Here is an 18,371-nt window from a genome sequence, read left to right as displayed (position 1 = left end):
TAAATTGTGGCACATATACACAATGGAATACTACTCAGCAGAGAAAAACAATGACATCATGAGGTTTGCAGACAAATGGATGGATCTAGAAAAAAATCATCCTGAGCTAGGTAACCCAGACTCAGAAAGACAAATATGGTATGTACTCACTCATAGGAAGATGCTAGATGTGGAACAATGATGACTGGACTGTTACTCACATCACCAGTGAGGCTACCTGGAAAATGGGACCCCAAGAAAGACACGGAGAAATGGATGAGATCTACACGAACAGCCTGGACATGAGTGGGAGCAATGAAGGGCGAGGGTTGAGGGAAAGAGAGCAGGAGATCCTAGCTGGATCAAGAAAAGAGAGGGAGAACAAGGAATAGGAGACCATGGTAAATGAAGACCACATGAAAAAAGGAAGAAACAAAGAGCTAAAGTGACCTGTAACTTCTACACTGAACTGTTTCTCCAGATGCAGAAGTTTCTGATCTCTGAGCCTGGGCAAAGCCCTCCCTCCAGGCTTTGTTTTAGGGGAAGCTTAGAGTATCAGCTCTGGAGAGTCCACCAGGGTACAACTCTTAGAGATATCTGTATGTCAAAATATATTTTCAAAAAAATCTACAATCTCCAGTCCTCTGTCTCAAGGCTGTTAGATGCTATCTTTATTGAAGACTGTCCTTTTTTTTTTTTTTTTTTTTTTTTTTTTTTTTTTTTTTTTGAGACAGGGTTTCTCTGTGTAGCATTCGTGCCTGTCCTGGATCTCGCTTTGTAGACCAGGCTGGCCTGGAACTCACAGAGAGCCACCTGGCTCTGCCTTCCAAGTGCTGAGATTAAAGGCATGTGCCACGAACACTCATCTGAGAACTGCCTTTTTAAATGTAGATGTTGGAATAAAAGTCTCAGGGTAAGACAGAAGCCATACTTTCACCCCAGCTAGAGGGTTGGTTTTTCCAGCATGTCTACCATAAGGCTGCATAGGCCAGCCACTTTAGCCCTTGGATGATTAACAATGAAATAACATTAGGAATACCTGTTGGGGTGACCACAACATCACACCACAATTGTCTGTATTCACACACACTGGTGCTAAATACTAGTGTTGGGAGAATAAAAATCCAAAGTCCCTATTTACAAGAAATACAAGGCTCTTCAAAGTGATCTCTTTGCAGCATCCTGGTGAAGCATCTCAGAAGATAATCTGATCTGCATTTCCTAATGAAACACTGCTGTTCACTGAATCCAAATGTGCAGCTAGCTCCCAGAAGTCAAAGCTTTTGACTCTGGGATGAATATTCACTCCATTTAGAGTAACTCAAGGGAAACGAGATAAAAATCATAATTTTATCACCCCTTCTAGTATTGTTCCTGTCTTTACACTACTGTCAGAATGCTTTTTACAAAGAAATGCTATTTCTTCCTTCTAAATTTGAGTGGTAAAACAAAATCTAAAACCCCAAGTGATATTATTAAAGCCACAGCAAAGCCCGGGACTCTACAATCACGTGGAGGCGGCGTTTTCATAAGGTACGAATGTTCTTAAACTTTTTCCTACTCGCCTCCATTTTAGAGATGAAACTCTGCATATGTAGGATTGAAATGGTCAGTTCTTTGGGATGCTGAGGTCAAGTTAAAGACAAGAGAAAGGAGACCGAGGAGTGGTGTATGCACACATTATCAGAATGTTCTCTCTCCTCTATTACATCTTCAAATCGAGTGCCATTAATGCCTAGAATTAGTAACCTCAAGAGGCAGCCTGCACTAGATAGGACTCTGCTCCCAAGGTACTGCATGATTATGTTGTGAGATATTTGCAGAGAAGTTTATTTCGGGCTGGGTGAAATTAGCATCTTTGTTTACAAGAATACCATCTCACTGATCAACTTAAAGTACATGCCTAATAACCAGCATTTCTCAGGCTTTTGTGTTGCCCTTAATTAGACTCTTCAAAGTTAATTAGGGGAACGAAGGGTACTTTCTGTTCTTTTAAGTCCCCTTTAACAGAGTCTTGCACATAAAGTGTTCTCACTCTTGTGGGTAGTTTGGCTTCTGTTTTAAACCTACTGGTTAACTGTTCATTGGTTAACTTGTCCTTTGTTTTCATAGTATAACCCACTTTATCATCCTCAGTGCTTTGGATGCTTACCCTCTTCCTCTTCAGCCACCGTACAATTTAATTTTTAGATATAAGATTTTACATTAGTCTTTAATATTTTATTCAAGGACTAGAAACTGGCAAAACTGAATTTTTGGAACACCAGTGTGCAGAGACTAGGATAACATTGACCACAGATATTTTGACAAAAATAAAAACAAAAACAAACTGAATGTTTAGATTCTCATGCCTCAGCAAATGGGTAAGGGCTTGGTGGTGTCGGATATAATACAAATTTCATCTGAATCCAGACAAAAAATCATTGGCTTCATTTTGATACCTATTCGCTTTCAAGTAGTTTAATAATTTGTATTTATAAGAACTTGGTGCATACAGAAAATAGGAGCACAGAATAAGAAGCTAATCCCAAGAAAGTGGGTTTTGCAGCCATGGCGCCTGCCTGCTTTGTGCCGCTAATAGTAATAAGAGACCATTAGAAGGGAAGCCAGTAGATAGGAAATAGTCTCTGCATTAGAGCAGGAGTCTGTCACTCTCCTGGCAACCCTGCTGAGAGCTCCACATCAAAGCCACCACACTGTGTTAATGGTGTCACTTATCCCCCAGCCTTTACACTGTCCCATATGCAGTGACTTTGCAGGGGGTGTGCGTATGAGGGTGAGAGGGGAGTTGACAATGTGCTAGAAGAAACCGTAGGAGATAAACCGACTGTGACTTATCACCTCTAATCCTTGCAATGGAAAACATTTAGGAAGAGCAAATAATGGAGGTTTTTCAGAAACCCACTTTTGTAAAAAGCCCCCTGATTTAATTAGGGATCTAAAAATGGAATAATAAAAATAATTTTAAAAAATCATGAGAAAATCCTTGCTATGTTTATATAATTGGAAGAAAGAAATCATGCTTTAAAACAATTTCCTTAAAATGACTTGATTATATGCTTGAAAAAAATGTGTGTGTGTGAGAGAGAGACAGAGACAGAGAGACAGAGACAGAGAGACAGAGAGAGGGAAGGAGGGAGAGAAGCTTTCATTATTTTTTAGATGGCAATTACAATCATAAATATCTACATAACAAGTTGCTGAAACAAAAATGTTTCTATTAAACTGAAAGCAATCAATGATAATGTACCTACTTACTGCTGTCTCCCTTTCCTGGCTAACATTGCTGTCATTATATTTGTTTTTTGTTGATCTTTTATTTCTAGTACTCACTGACTGATACTTCTTGACAGGTGGAGCAGCATGTCCAGGCACATGAAGCCAATGTCCTCTCTCTCATTGCTCACTGGGGCTCTGAAGGACATCGCTGCTATCTGCCCGGTAACCTGTCTCCCTCAGTCCTTGGCTAGACACAGTAGCCTATGTCTAGGATGTCTTCTCAGTAAGTGTCTTAGTGTCCGAGCTGGCTGGAATACTCCTGGAGCTGTCCACAGGTCTTGGGAGAATTCAGAGGAAGAAACAAAAATGGCTGAGTTGACCCTGGACATTCCAAATGTGAATAGTTAGTATAAATAGCACATCAAAAAATAAAATACAATCATTTCAAGGGAAATACTGCTAATTAAAGGATAATTAAAAAACAAAACAAAACCAACCATGTCTATTTCCTTAAATCATATCAAGACTATTTAGAGTAAAGTCCTGTTATTTCTGGAGGTAGAAACAGGAAATTTCAATACACTGTGATAGAAGCTTTAATAAGTGGTTAGGAAAGGAATCGTAGCAGAGACACCTCACCGACTGCGTATCTGAAATCCGGAGAGTCTCTGCCTCCACCTTGTGCTTTGTGTTTAATCTCAGTTCTGTTGCAGACCATGTCAGGCTCTGACAGCACAGGGCAATGACATTGATGCTTTCTTAACAGATTGGGACAAGGAAGATTTGAAAAACAGAGAAGGGCCAAGGAGATGGATGGGTCAATCAAATGCCTGCCGCCAGAAGCATGAGGGTGTGAGATCAGATTTCCAGAGCCCACATATAATGCCAGCCACAGCTGTGTGCACCTGCAACCCCTAGTACTGGAGGGAGGGGAGGGGCGGCACAGAACAGGTGGATCCCTAAAACTCATTGGCCGGCCAGCCTGACTGAACAGATGAACTTTGGGTTCAGTTAAAGAAACTGTCTCAAAATACACAGGTGATGTGTCATTGAGTAAAGACACCTGATGTCAAATTGTTTTAAGGGATGTCTTGAGAGATGTCTTAGCTATTGAGAGTGCCTGCTGCTCTTCCTCAGGTCCTGAGTTTGATTACTAGCACTCACCAGGCAGCTCCTAACTTCAGTTCTAAAGGATCTTACACCCACTTTTGGCCTCCAGGAACATATGCACACATACACATAAACACAAAGCTAAATCTTCAAGGATGCCTGGTCCTTACCTCCAGCCTCCACACAAATGCCCACCTTCAAGCACAGACGCACACACCCACACTAACAAGTGCGTCAGAGCACATACACACAACACCAGAAAAACAGGGAGGGCCCAAAATGTCTGTATCGTTAGGATGCTTCCATGTGGGAATGTATTATGTAAATGAAGTGCATCTTATCAACTCCAGAAATCCATTTTTCTCCTCATCCTCTCACCTCCGCTAAGCAGCACCCAAGTCAAGCCCTGCTGGAGCTTTACGGAGACGTGGCTTTGCACTCATTCTCTCTTTGTAACTCAGCCGCTCATGCTCCCTCTTTAGTGTCTCTTCATTTCCGACCCCCCGTCCTGGCTGCTGCTGCTTGTTTTAGGGGCAACTCCACAGTTCTACATGTATTCTTCCTTCTAAATCATCATCAGAGAGTTCCGCAGGTTAGAGAGTGTTCAAGTGTGACCTCTCCGTGCATGGCAATCAAGACCTTCTACTTGATTACTTTTCTGGAAACTGGGTATCAGTTGGTTTTACATTCTAGTCTGTCTGAACTTCCAGGGGACATCTCAGAAAGCACCAGGTGATGCTAGCCAATGCCCTAGTCCATCATCCCCAAAGCCTGCTGGGGTGGTGCTTATCATCCACAAAGCCTCTCCAGCCTTTTCCTCTGAAACTTGCTATCTTCCTGTCTTCTCCTCTCCCACGTGCCCCCTACGCTTCAGCCACAAGGCATGTCTCACTGCATTCTGAATATGCCACTCTTTGAAACTCTGTCTTGTCCCAGATGCTGTTTCTTTTCCTGGAGTGCCCTTCCTTCCTTTCCGAGCAGAGCAAACTCCCACTCACGCAGTAGGACCTAGCTCAAATGCCATCTCTTCACTGAAACCCCCTCCAGTCCTGCTAAAGCCGCATTCTCCCATTCACAGGCACACTGGCCTTTTGTGGTGTCTGAGGGAGAAGGGCCCTCCTTAGAAATCCCTGGGCTGTGAGCTCTGGGAAGGTTGTGGAACCTTTTGAATTTTTTATTTTGATCGTTAATCAAAAGTTCAATATCTCATCTGGAGGAGTGATGGATTTCTGGCCCCTTCCTGTGTATCTTCCTATAGTCTGACTCCATCCAGTCCCTCTGTCTCTGAGCCTCAGTGTCCTCCAGGAAGGACTTGCAAGACAAGATGTGCACAATGTAAAAACCATGTGGGAAGTTCTGGAGAGCCTTTGTCTCCGCAAGGGAACCCCTTTACGCCAGCCAAGGTATGTGGCTAACACTCTCACTAGATTTTACTGTATTTTAGAGTATTGTCCAGAGAGAATGTGGGGGACTTATTTTCAATTAAAAGCATGCTAATATTAAGTACTTGTGAAAAAAGTTGTATCTCGCTTTGACATAGAGCAATTCCTTAAATATATATTCATGGATGTACATAATTATATTCATTAATTGGCTAACGTTCAGACTTGAAAACATAAAGCAAGTACTATTATATCAAATGAACAAGTTTGTTTCTGTATTTAGGAATATATATGTATATACATGTATGTATATAACAAAAACTAATAAAAAAGTGGCCCTGATTTTGAAAGAGAGCAAGGGCAGATGTATGGGAGTGTTTGGAGAGAGGAAAGGAACGGAAAATGATATAATTATATCATATCTCAAAATGTAAAATGAATAATTATGAAAGAATTATACTTATAATAATACTAGCTGTAAAAGGAGGAGTGCGTATAACACATTTGAAAGATTAGTTAAGTTGGTTAAAGAAAAAGAAAGATGCCTTGAAAAAGCCTTGGGATGAATTGTTGCCCTTCAGGTAATAAAGGATCAGAATTTGCTCTGCAGATGTAAATGTGAAAGATGCAGCCAGTGAGCTCCAGAACATGGCCTTTCCCATGAATGCTGCAGTCTTTGTAGCCAGCAATAATGCGTGCATCCTCCATACACACTGTGGTGCCTTTGCATGGCTGTCCAGCCACCTCTGTGTGTGAAAGGAAAAAGTGAAAGAGGTTAACAGAAAACATCTGCACCTGATACACTCTCCACCTGCCTTCTTATCGGCTGTCATACTCCCCAGGCCACCACAGTTCAGTGTAGTACCATTAACCATTTTTCAGAAAGTAGATAGTCATGACCTAGAAACCGTCAGTAACATTCCCTTAAAACCTAAAGATTTGTTACAGAAAGAGCCAAAAATTAGCCCCAGGTTAAAGGCCCAGTTCTTTGGACTTGTCTTAGCTGCCATCAAATTACTGATATGAATTTGCTTTGAATAGTGTCCGTACTCTGGTTCTGATGTTTGTGTTTCTGTGGGGACAAGTATTAAGGGCATATTGACAGAAATGTACCAGCCTTCCAGGAAATAACAATTTGTATGAATTCTACTTCTCATGTACTAGGCCAAGCTCTCTGAAGAGCTGTAGAGGAAATAAATCCATCCATCCATACACGTGTATAAATACGTAACTTTGAGAACGGCAGGAATGGTGTCTCCAGTGTTCCTGACACACCTCTGCTTGGGCCTGAGTGTGAGTGGTTTCTAGCTTCAGACGTCAGATGTTCTGACTGTGTTCACTCAGTCTTTGAGTCAGTTTCCTTGCTCACCTTCATCATTCTAATCACATCCTCCGTTCTGGAAGCCATCAGAACTTCCACTCCAAGGATGTAATTCCTTTCGATCGGAAGCTATTAACAGGCAAATAATAAGCAAATGTACAGAAGAACAAAACTTGGATGAATATGAGTTTCAGGTGCTATTTGCGGGTTGAGGAGATTAAGAAGGAAAAAAATAATCTCAGAGTACACATATTCATTCAAAGCACAGTTTGAGGGTTTTTAGGACATTTGATCAGTTACTCAAAATTTCAGTAATTTGACCTATGTCAAATTCTTTCAGGGCTACTGACTGAACATTAATTCTGAAGCCATATGCCACTTGAAAGGTAATGAGACAACGGTCTTTTGGAAAGAGAAAGGTTCAGTTGTCAACCTCCTTTATAAAGACAATATCTTTATCAATTCTTTAAGGCTTTCACATACTGTAATTTAATCATATTCACCTCAACTGCTCTTCCTAACTCCTAGGTGAACTACCCAACTCCCTAGCCCCTTCAGCCCCCGCCTCTTAAATAGCACACTGAGTTCAATTTCCACTACTCCTCTACTCCTAGATGTGGTTTGGCCCATCCCTTGAAGCCTGATCAACCCACCAGACCAATTTATATAAAGAAAACTCTTTCTCCTCTAGAAGCCACCAACTGTGAGTATCCCTGCTCCATGCTAGAGTGCTGATCGGTTTGATCTGGTGCAGGCCTTGTGTAGACAAACACAGCTGCTGTGAGTTCATGAGTGCAGGGCTACTGTCCTGTCCAGAAGACACTGTGTTGCTCTGGTCCTTTCCGTCTCTAGTTCTTTGATTCTAGTTGCTTTTTCTGTTTTTATTTCATTTTCATAAACATCTATTAATTTTGTATAAAATAATGGGTTTGTTATCACATTTCATACCCATATATATTTTGATCACCTTCAATCTCCTATTATAACATCATGCACGCCCTCCCACTGTTCCCTTCTAACCTAAACCCTCCTTCCACCATTACGTGTTATCTCTATTGTTCATTTTTTATAATTATTATTGCTGCATCTATAACTACATATAAGCATACACATACAACCTGCTGAGTCAATTTAGTGTTGATGGAATAAATGTGTTTTTAAGGCTCACCGTTTGGTATTAAATAAACAATTAAGAGACTTATTGCAGAAGACTGATTTTCCCTCTTTCAGGAGCTGGAATTGGCTATTGTTCTTCATCTAGGTAGGGGTGGGACAGTGGGAGATTTCCCTCATTCTCGTTCACATGTCATAGGAAAAGTCTCATTTAGGTCGCCATATTGTTGAAATTTCATAGGTGCAGCTTCCTTAGCCTGTGTAGAAGACACAGTCACCCTGCAGACCTCCTAGCCATCTGTCGTCTGTTACTGTCGTCTTTCCGCTGTCTTCCGCATGTTCCTGGAGGCCTATGTGTAGGGGTTGTGTCGTAGACTTATCAGCTGGGGCTGGACACCTCACAGTCATTCATTCTCTGCAGCTTGATCTACTGTGGTGTTCTGTGACAGTCTCAGTCTTTTGCAAATAGCAGCTTCTATGATGAATGAGAGAGTTATACTTACGGTGATATATTGTGTACCACAATAAAGCTTGGCAGAGGATCAGAGGACAGAGCCAGGCACTAGATTAGACATAGAGGCCAGACAGTGGTGGCGCACACACTTAATCCTATCACTCGGGAGGCAGAGATTCATCTGGATCTTTGTGAGTTCAAGGCCACACTGGGAACAGAGGCAGGCAGTGGTGGCACACAGCTTTAATCCCAGTACTGGGAAGCACACACGCCTTTAATCCCAGGAAGTGGTGGCAGGGTGGAGAAAATTATATAAGGTGTGAGGAGACAGGAACTAAGGCAATTCAGCTGAGATCCTTTGATATGAACTCAGAGGATTTCAGTCAGAGGATTCGTGGAGTTGGTGAGGTAAGAGGTTGTGGTTGTGGTTTGCTCTGCTTCTCTGATCTTTTAGCATTCACCCCAGTATCTGGCTCCAGGTTTTTTATTAAAAGACCATTTAAGATTCGAACAACATATACTCGTCTACAAGTATAAAGATAAATATTTAGAATATTGTTAGAATCATGGTGGTTTAGGAAAGTAGCAGTAGTAGGTTCTTCTCTAGGTTCCCTAGCCTAACCAGCAGAGCTATTTGTCTGGGTTTACAGTATTACACATGAACTCTCTCTCTTCTTGAGTAGGCCTTAGTCCAATTAGAAGGCTGTTAATTACAGACAAAACTCAAAGGCCAGTACTGCACTTTTGAACATATGGATAGATTTTGCCATGCTTTTTTTCTTTCTTTTATTTCTCTGACATAAGTTTGTGAAGTGGTTCTGGATTCATTCATTCATTCATTCATTCATTCATTCATTCAGTGAATGACCTGAGATCTAGTGACTCATTGAATAATATGAAAATGGGTATATGTTAATTTGGAATAATGAGACAGAATGCAACAAATAGGGTAACAATGACTATTTATTTCCCACAGTTCTGCATACTATCTAAGATCTAGGAGTTGGCAGATTTGGTTCTTGGTTAGGGCTATCATCCTGGGTTGCAGAAAAAAGCTATCTTTTTGATATATCCTAAAATAGCAAAGAGATGGCACTCTGTTCTTCCTTTTATAAGAACGCTAAACTAACTATGTGGGCTCTGGCCTCATGGACTCATCCAAGCTTAATCATCTTCCAAAAGTATCATCTCCAAATACCATCACATTGGGGATGGGTTCTTCAGTGTCTGATTTTGGAAAGGCAATTATTCTGTGAGTAACAAAGGACCTTTCCAGAACTCTCTCAGCTAGAGAACCAGCCATTTTGTAGGAGACGAGTCTCCTGTTACATTGAAATGATCACATTAGCTTTCTTCTCATTGGATGAGAGTGTCTGGTGTAAATAACTAAGTGGGGAGGGTCTACTGGAGCGTATGGTGTCAGTTTGTGATGATTGTGCGGTTCAGTTTGTGATGATTGTGCGGTTCAGTTTGTGATGATTGTGTGGTTCAGCTATGATTGTGTGGTCCCATTATTTTTTTCCCATTTGTTCTTCCTCTCCAACTTATTAATATAAATTCTATTTTGCATGAAGAAAATAATCAACATTCTCATCAATATGGTGCCACTGAAGGAGAACTATGGATATAGATTTATTATTCAACTGTCTATTGTCAGTCTTTGCATCTATTTAACAGTTTAATAGCTGAATTGAAACACTACATTGTCTTTAAAACTGTGAATTCAATATAGTCTTATGGTCAATATGAGGGTGTTGAGGTCCAGAAGGTAAAACAGCTTTCCATTAGTCAGTTTGTCATATAAGAGAACTAGAATTGAGTTCTCTTGGTTTCAGGACTTTATACTTCACCCAATCATTATTGCCATGCTTTGTTTTCCCCCCTTTTTTCTCTTCCAAATTAGACATCCACTCCCCTTAGGGATTCTGGGATTAAATGTGAGTTTCAGGTACATTTGCCTGGGTACATCAGATCTGACCACATTAGTGATGAAATTAGCACTTGTGTATGCTTTGGAATTAAAATGGAAATACTCCAACGAACTAAAATTTGAATATTCTTTTCTATTTTCTTCTTTGGTTGGGAGTAAACCTCTATATCTGATGAGTTAGAAGTGGATCTAAAATAGCTTTACATTCTCTGAAGCAGCATTTTAAATATAAAAGCACAATGTAGATGATTAAATGCATTTGGCCATATTTTTCATGGTCTTAAAATATGCGATACACAACATACACACTTAGAGCAACACACATGAACTTCTATTTTAGTACATGTGTGCATATGTTCATATGTATGTATATTAAAATAGAAGTGTGTGTGTGTGCGTGTATACTTAAGATATCAAGATATCATGGATCATGTATGCATCAACTTAACTCCAACCATGAAGAATACAATAGAAATAAAATGTAAAAGAATTGCACATTCATGTAACTAAATTTAATTTTGGTAGGATCATTATTGGTACACAGGAATGAACTATTTTGACTAAGATAGGTTTCCTATCTTCCTTTATATCTTATACCCAAATTTAGTAACTCTTGATTGAATCCAGATTGTAAAACAATTTTGAAATGATAGAGAGTAGGTACTCTGGAGCAAAGTTTTAAAAAAGCATTAGATTTTAGAATTAATTGTTCATAAAATTTCAATATAGCAAGTGCTTAGTGCCTGACAGATTTGCTGACTATTGCAGAAAACCCATACATACAGGGAAGTCTGTAGCAGTAGGGATGAGTACAAAGGTATCCAATTAACTGTTTTGTTTCATTGTTTTTCATTTTTGTTGGCCTCCTTCTCATGCTTGTCTTATTCACTGTACTCTATATATGTTGGCCTTCTTTACGCAGTTCACTTTGCCCCTGTCTGAAGATCCTTCTTGAAGAAAGTGTGCTGTGTTCAAATCCTTGCGTTCTTCTGAGGTGTATTCAAAGTGCAGATCCTACAGAAGACTTTCGACTCTAAGTAGCACACTGTCTTTAATCTTGTAGGCCATTGCTTTTTCATTACATCTACACTTAACAAAATATATTGGCTTGTTTGCTTGTTTTTATATGTTTTCTTTTTTAGTCATCTAAAATCCGTGATAATAATGGAGACCTTGTTTGGGTCTCTGCTTATTTCTGGGGCACAGATATGTGCTGGTACTGAGGAAGTGTCCCACCAATGACTTCTAAAGGAGTGAGTGATTTCCTGAGGAGAGCAGTCCTTTTGTCCTCGAGGACAGTTGGCACGCGTTGGGACATGTGCCTTTGATGTAGTTCTGGATCTCAGCTGGGGTTGCTATTCTTTTTCTAAAACTTCTTTTTCTTCAAAGAAGTTGAATTTGAAGAATTCTGTAACTTTGGATTCAGTTTTTTACTATCAAATTAAAGCTGAAAATGTTGCCAGGAAGGAGGGTAGCCAGATTGGAGGGGGAGGAGGCGAGGGGTGGAAGAAGGGGAAGCGGAGAGTTGGGGGAGGAGATGGCGGAAAGATCCAGGAAACCTGAGGAGAGGCAACAAAAACCAATTAAAGTTAATGAACTACAGCTAAGCTTTTTTAGTTTAGTTTTTTCCCCCCTCACAGTATACCAGCCTCAACTTGGAATTATTTTTCTTGGAGAGACACTGTAACTAGATTATTTCCTCACTACCCCCACCATCAAAAAAAAAGTATCTTTTTAGTCAACAAATGCGTGAGGGTATGTTTTGCGCGTGTTTCTAGTGGGTTTGTCGCTTGGCCTTCAGCCTTGGTCCCACCACCCACTGAAATCTGGCAAACGCCCAGGATGTCACAAATTCTGTTCTCCTATATCTTCACATAAGCTGAGAGTCGGCCCCACTGAATAGTTATCTGGAGGCAGGAGGCGGAGGTCCAATTGTAGTATCTAATATTAGAAATAGAGACGCCTCCAATGGTTTTTGGCAGACTTAGCCTAGAAAGAGCGGCTCTGGCTCTCCCACTCAAACGTCTTAAATAGTTTATGTATCTGCTTGATTAATTTGGCTAGAGACATGGTTGCAGTTAATGTCTTAGGTATAAAAGTTCAGGGAAAGATTCTTATCTCAATTATACCCATTCTCTAGAACAACTCATTCTGACAAGCCAGCTCTGATAAATGTTAATGGTAATGAAACATTATCTTATAGTTATTTAATTTCTGTTGCCCGTAGGACGTCCACAAAGCTGAATGTGAACGAGATGTACTTCATCAGCATGTTCTCTTCATTCAGTATTTTGGCGAAGTGTCACATTCAAATACATAATTCCATTCTAAAATGCAAAGAATGATATAAAATGATTTAAATTAATCCAAAAGATATTTTAAATCTGAGTTTCTGACATTCAGGTTTCCCGTTTGAAATATATCTTCAAATATTCTGTGTACATAACAACATCTTCCTGAACCTCCCCACCGTCTCAGGCTGAAATCACAAAACTTTGAGTACTTCTCGGATCCTCATTTTGTCCTGCCCATTCCTTTTTTTTTTTTTTTTTTTTTTTTCCATTAGTAACTGACACAGAGTAGCTCTTTTTCTTCCAGAGAAACCAAGGATTATGAAGATAAGAATGTCCTTACTGAAGAGATTGGAGAATGCTAACTTGTCACTGTCTCCCAAGTTTCGTTTCCACTTCTCATTAAGAGATTCTGTTGGGTACTTCTTGCTCATTATCTCTTGTGGCAGTCACTCCTTTGTTTGGAAACCCTTGTTATTAGAAAGGTCACGGTAAGCAGATACTGTGGTTTTGATCTCAGCTCATTTGGTGGTTCTTTCCTTCACTGATTCCTTCATCATTTAAAACACTCAATAATCACTTGTTGGAATTCCACTGTTCACAGAGTTGACACTCACTGAAAGCTTGAGAGCATCACAAAGTTACTCAAAATCAATCCTGGGATATTAATCGGTAAATAGAGAAAACGCTGCATTTTTTTTTCCAAGGTAAATAGCCCTACTTCTTTCCCCAAGATGGTCTAATTTTAAACTCTATTCCGATTCTCACTTTCCTCTAGAAAAGCCTTTTATGTTCCTATCCCTCTTAAAATGTAATCCAAATATGAGTGGGCCTTTTCACATTTAAAGAATAGTAAAAGTGTTTCCTCCCACATTTAACACATGTCTTTTCTTAATATAAAAACCTTAAAATAAAAGTGGACTTTTTTCCCTGGTGTATTTCAGTGTTGTCCTTCTTCAGCTTGTGCTGCCTGAACCATTTGAAGCCAAGATGTAACACATCAGGTCAGAAATTCTCCAACTTGTGTTTACGTAAGTGTATCAACAAGCATTACTTTCATGATTGCTTTGCATATTTTCCCGTTTTTATACAGTATAAGTTTTCTTGTCGAAAGATTATTGTTACCCATATAAAGAGTGCTTAAAATAATGTGAACAAGAAAAAAGTGTCATATACTAATAAAGAAAGTATATGAATAAATCAGAAAAATAAATGAAATGTGCAGTAAACACAAATTCTGCTCTCAGTTATAATAAAAACATAAACTGAAACTTCAATAGTGAAACATTTTAGCTAATCAAACAGTTATTTCATTTTCCAGTTTTGTCTCAATATTAATTGTAAGGATATCACGTACATGAAATCCATGCTTACACTTACTGTATAAATAATTATGGTCCTGCAAGAGCCAGTGGGAAAACACACAAGAAGAGCCAAGCATTAATACACTTTCCTGAATCATGTCTTTAGGGACTGAACAAGAAATGGCATTAATTATAAATGTGCAACACCTTTTAGTGTCTTTATTCTAATAAAGTTTGAAAGTAGTTACATATCCCACAATTGGAAAGAGTTAATGAGTGATGATGAAATTCAGGAAATATTAAATCTACACCACCATTTACAGATATTTAACAACATGAAGAAGTCTCAGGAGAATAAAAGAAACCTTTAAATTGTGGGTCAACTGCATTTTATGAGTTCAAGGGCATCTATTTGTTTATGTTTATTGTTGTCTGTCTTCGGTGCTTAGAATAGTGCCAGACACTAGTGGACAAGCTTTGTATACACGCTGATCCAGGGAATGAATACGCAGTGTTTGCACCTACAAGCACTCTTGCACACAATGTGAAAGCACATGCTGTCAGTTCACCAGAAAGTTCCCACTCACATGCTCATCAGTGCAATTTTTACTTTTATTAACATCAGTAAGTTCCTATTTTCTATATTTCACAACTAAGCTATGCAAAGTTTACAGAACCAATAGCCTTGCTCTCTTAACAATCTCCACTTGAAGACTGGAGATATGGCTCAGTGGTTAAGGTCACATACTGCTCTTACCAAGGACATGAGTTCAATTCCAAGCACCTATATTGAGGGTCTCACCCTTACTTATCTCTGGCTCTGGAGGGATAAAGTGCATTTTCTTGGTTTTTGCAGGCACATGCACTAAGTGCACACACACACACACACACACACACACACACACACACAATTAAAAAATAGCAAACTGAATTTTTAAAATAATTTCAACCTGAGGAAATGTTTTTCACTTGGCCTCATGTAGTTAAATTCTGCAGCTGTTTTTGATGATTTTGGTGAACTTCTCTGTTAATCAAACAGTTTCTAAATAAGATAATTCTTTGCCAGTGCTAGACCATTCTTTTTAACTTTATCATACTTTTCAAAAATAATTTGATTTAAAACTTCTTTCACTTGTATTAGAAAGTGGGAATCAATCTGTACTCTCTTTAATATATGGTAATTTGCCATGAAATATAAACAATTGCACCTGGGAAGCAAAAGTAATATGTGAAGATTTCATACTGACTTATGAGACAACTTGTGCCTGACGAACTTCGTGAAAATAAAGTTATTTCCACTAAGATTTTAGTAATGCTCACACAATCACCTAATCTCTACATTTTCATGGCCACAGTACTTTAATATTTCAATAATTTCTAGGATTTTGTTTGTATAATGTTAAATGCAACATTTTCTTCTTTCTAGGATCTACATTTTGTAAGATGAGTAGTAAAACATCCGTTTTTCTTCAGAATATCACTGAAATATCTCTCTCTCCTTGATGTCTTGGTCTCTTAAAATTCACCAGGGATGGGCTTACTTTCACACCAACATTGTTGAGTAAGTCGCCTTCTCCAGGTAGCTTCAGAGGTGCCCTTCAGGTTGTTGAGATGATTTTCATCTATTTAAATAGTTTAAGTGCAGTCACATGACAAGATGCTTTCTTACCATGCCTTTGCAATTTTCCCTTCTGAATTCAGTGTTTATTTTGCTCTTTTTATACATCACAGTGATAATCCACAGAGAGGATAAGCCTCTCGTTCTTCCCGTCCTGTCAAACTGGCCATCGTACCCACATCCCTGGAGAGTACAGCCGGAACCTGGCTGCACTTTCTGTAGCACATTTTACGTGTCCATCCTATCAGAAGAATATGCTTTATTTTAACTTCCTATTCTGAAATGACTCCAAAATGACAGAAAGTTTGCAAAAATGGTGAGTAGCTAACATTTCTCTGGACTCCTTATATGGTAACCACCCTCACCTCTAACTCCTTTTCGTAAATTGCCAGAAGTAGGGGCAAATGCATTGCCCATGTACATCTACCTGCTTCTGTATCTCCTCGGCAATGTTCCTATGTATGACCAGTTGAATCAGAAAACTGGCATTAATACAGTAATTTATTATTGCAATAAAATAAATAGTAAATAATAGTAAAACAAAACATGCAATTTTTTTCAGTTTTTCCAATAATGTCCTTAGAAGCACAATATTGTCTTCTGGTCCAGAATTGCTGTCATAGCTGGTTGCTGTGTGACTTTTGTCTCCTTTATTCTGGAATAGCTTTCATTTGTTATTTTTTTTCATGACTTTGTCATTTTCAAAGATACAGGATAAATACTTTGGTAGCACTTCCCTCAATTTTTGGCTTATCTAATATTTCTTCAGAATTGGGCCATACGTTTTTAGCAGGAATTACCACAAATGTGATGCGGGTCCTCAGGAGGCACATGATGCCTATTTATGCCATTACTGGTGAACTGACTTGCTTACTTGGTGAAGGTGGTGTCTGTCAGCTTTCACCCATAATGTTAATATTTCCCCCTTCATAATTAATGAGACTCTGTGGTGAGATACTTTTAGATTTTAAGAATATACTATTTCATAAAATAGTCATACTCTGGTTTTAGTATCCAGTGATGTCTTATGCCAGAATCACATATTACAATAGTTATTGTAGTATAGTAGAATTTTAATTCTGTATTTTTCTCTATTCTATAGTTAATACTTATATAGTGGTAAAATTTTTCTCCTTAAAATAACTACATATTTGTTTTATAATGACCTTGTTAATTTTCACAGTAATTAACTTTAGTGAATTATAAGGCATTATCATTATTTATTTTGATATATAATTTCTCCTAGTCTTAACTAATTAGAGACACATTCAGTCCTGTAGTGTGTGTGTGTGTGTGTGTGTGTGTGTGTGTGTGTGTGTGTGATGTCCTCATTTGAGGGAATACAGGTGTGATTTATTTCTTTGTCCGTAGTTGGAGGTGTCCAACCTCATATTTTATAAACAGGCTTGAGTGTAGGTGAGGTTACTGCTACTAGAGTATCATCATTTCTAGTTTACTTCAGTAAACACATCTTAGCATGTCCACAGAAATTTACCTATCTATCATCTATCAGTCATTTACCTACCTTACATCAACCTACCCATCATCCATCCCTCCCTCCCTCCCTCTCTCCCTCCCCCCCTGCCTCTCTCCCTCCATCTGTCCGTCTGTCCATCCACCCACCCACCCATCTGTCCATCCATCCACCCACCCGCCTGTCTGTCCACCCACCCATCCATCTATCCATCCATCCATCCATCCATCCATCCATCCATCCATCCATCCATCCATCCATCCATCATCATTTATCCATGAGCTAAAATAGGCACCTTCAGTTAAAACATCATAATTCCTTTCAGATTTTTTTCTTTCCACAGTTGTAATTTGTTCTCTGACACTGGCTAATCCATTTGGTTTGACCAGGGTTTATGCCATAGATGTAATTATTGAGAACAGAGTGAAACACAGACTTTGGAGACAATTACTGAGAGTATGAATTTCTCACTTTCTTTTAGTAGGTTGGTAACAAAGACTGTTGGGGTCCAGCCCCTCTATAGTCTTCTCCCAGGATTCCAGAAGAGATGTTACCAGCAGCAAGAATTAATCTGAGGGGTTCATGAGTAAATCTATGTACAAGAAACTCTTTAGTCCATTCACTTTACTCTTCTGAGTCAGTTCTCTCTCTCTCTCTCTCCATGCTTCTTTTCTGCTCTTGAACTTAACTCCTTTCTTGCCCAATTTCTCTCTACAATTTTCTGCTGTTATCTCTGAGTTCTATCTTAATTCTCCCATCTCATTTTTCCCCTATCTTGTTCTTCCCTTCTAGCTCTTCTCCATCTTCCATCTTGTTCTTCTAGCCCTCTCTTCTAATCTTCCCTTCCTCTCTCCCCAGTCTAGTTTAAATACACATACATTCTCTGACTCTGTTGCTTTCTAGTCAGGTGGGAGCAAGCCAGCTTGGTAGCTAGGTCACCTGCGTCACAGCTAGATGTACCTCGTAAGTAAAAGCCCTTTAGTTCTGGGTTAATTGTTAAAGGGAGATCTAGAATTAGAGATAATAAGAAAGGAAGGTCAAGCTTAATTAGCACATCCTCCAGGCCTTTACTAACAGATAGTCTGTATGCTTATCTGTCTGCAGTCAGTTCTTAGAAAGTCTGGGAAATATTTCAGATAAGATACTCTCCAGAGAAGGTCCTGGCTGGATGTTGCT

At 39.2% G+C, this 18,371-nt stretch overlaps 1 long non-coding RNA gene across 6 annotated transcripts in view; it reads left to right on the top strand.

The window, feature by feature from the left end:
- Nucleotides 1-5,227: 5,227 nt before the first annotated feature.
- Nucleotides 5,228-18,371, top strand: part of LOC119088743 — a 56,354-nt gene continuing 43,210 nt past the window's right edge. Inside the window, exons 1-5 of one of the 6 annotated variants that reach the window (XR_005092456.1) lie at nucleotides 5,228-5,711; nucleotides 7,626-7,714; nucleotides 13,107-13,830; nucleotides 15,530-15,664; nucleotides 15,835-16,037. This is a non-coding gene — a long non-coding RNA (uncharacterized LOC119088743). The remainder of the gene's footprint in view (nucleotides 5,712-7,625; nucleotides 7,715-13,106; nucleotides 13,831-15,529; nucleotides 15,665-15,834; nucleotides 16,038-18,371) is intronic. The other 5 variants (XR_005092458.1, XR_005092457.1, XR_005092460.1 and 2 more) reach the window with 5 other exon arrangements.

The sequence above is a fragment of the Peromyscus leucopus genome, chromosome 11, assembly GCF_004664715.2.
Source record: "Peromyscus leucopus breed LL Stock chromosome 11, UCI_PerLeu_2.1, whole genome shotgun sequence".
Taxonomy (NCBI): Eukaryota; Metazoa; Chordata; class Mammalia; order Rodentia; family Cricetidae; genus Peromyscus; species Peromyscus leucopus.
This window is presented reverse-complemented; position numbering and strand designations above follow the sequence as displayed.